Raw genomic sequence first — 1,190 nt, 5'->3', positions numbered from 1 at the left:
TCTTGATAACAGAGGACCATTTTCCAGAACCTCTGTGAGAGACAACAGAGGTTCGGTCAATCTTGACTTGTACGAATGATCATCTTCTGTTGTTGGTCCTTTGTGGTCTTCTGTGGAATGAACCCTTCTGTCAACACTCGCAGTAATACTTTTTCATACTTTTACATTAAATGAAATATGAGAGCTAACACAAAGGTTTATTCAAAGTTTCAGGCCAAACGTGTTATCTTTTTCTCAATAACATCCATACTATGATTTCCAATAAGAACCCTGATCCTAAATCTTTAAGTCACAAAGAAATAAAGATTCCAGACCATGTGAATCTTAAATGATATAATAGTAAGAGTTATATTACATAACACACATGCAAATGCCACCCTTATATCCAAATGTACACCTCTCCTTGATATGTCACCCTTATCCCAATGTACACCTCTCCTTGATATGCCACCCTTATTCCATGGTACATCTCTCCTTGATATGCCACCCTTATTTCCTCATCAAAATATTTTCACAAAACAATTCCATATAGAATAGACTGCAGTCAATGGAATTATTATCCGTTCAAATTCATTTTATCAAATATTCCCACTTCTTGTTAAAAAAAGTAACAAAATGATAAGTCAAAACACAATCCGGTCAATCCTTGGCTGGACTACAAATCCGATCAACACTTTTTGTTTTGTCCGATTTGTCACTTAGAATAATTATCAAAATCTTGTCTGGATTATCAATCCGGACAACGCTATTCATTGTTTGGCCGATTTAATAATCCGGATAATGTCATTTTGTTCGATTTAACTAAACCGTCCACCCTTTAGTCGTATTCCTACTTCTTCGTTTTAATCACATAACATAAATTCAAAATTCTTAAATCGCTCATCACCTAAACCGGTTAACGTATTTAGTCGATTTACCTTTAAACCGGTTAAGGCATGTCCGATTTAGATATGGTCTGCTCAACCCTCTTCCGGTTTAAGGTCATACCGTTCTCGCCTTAGCCGGTTTAGCTCTAAACCGCTCATGACTTGACCGATTTAAATACAAATATTTGACCGGTTTATTCATAATCCAGATAATACTTCCTTTGGTTAAATCTTTAAACCAGTTGACAAGTTTATGTTAACCCCACAATGCAAAATGTAAAAAGTAATGAAAAACAACAAGTGATGAAGAACCAGAAGACCAAT

Source organism: Cynara cardunculus, unplaced genomic scaffold (assembly GCF_001531365.2).
Source record: "Cynara cardunculus var. scolymus isolate 2C unplaced genomic scaffold, CcrdV1 Un_Scaffold_1909, whole genome shotgun sequence".
Taxonomy (NCBI): Eukaryota; Viridiplantae; Streptophyta; class Magnoliopsida; order Asterales; family Asteraceae; genus Cynara; species Cynara cardunculus.
The sequence above is the reverse complement of the archived record's forward strand: the minus strand, read 5'-3'. Positions refer to the sequence as shown.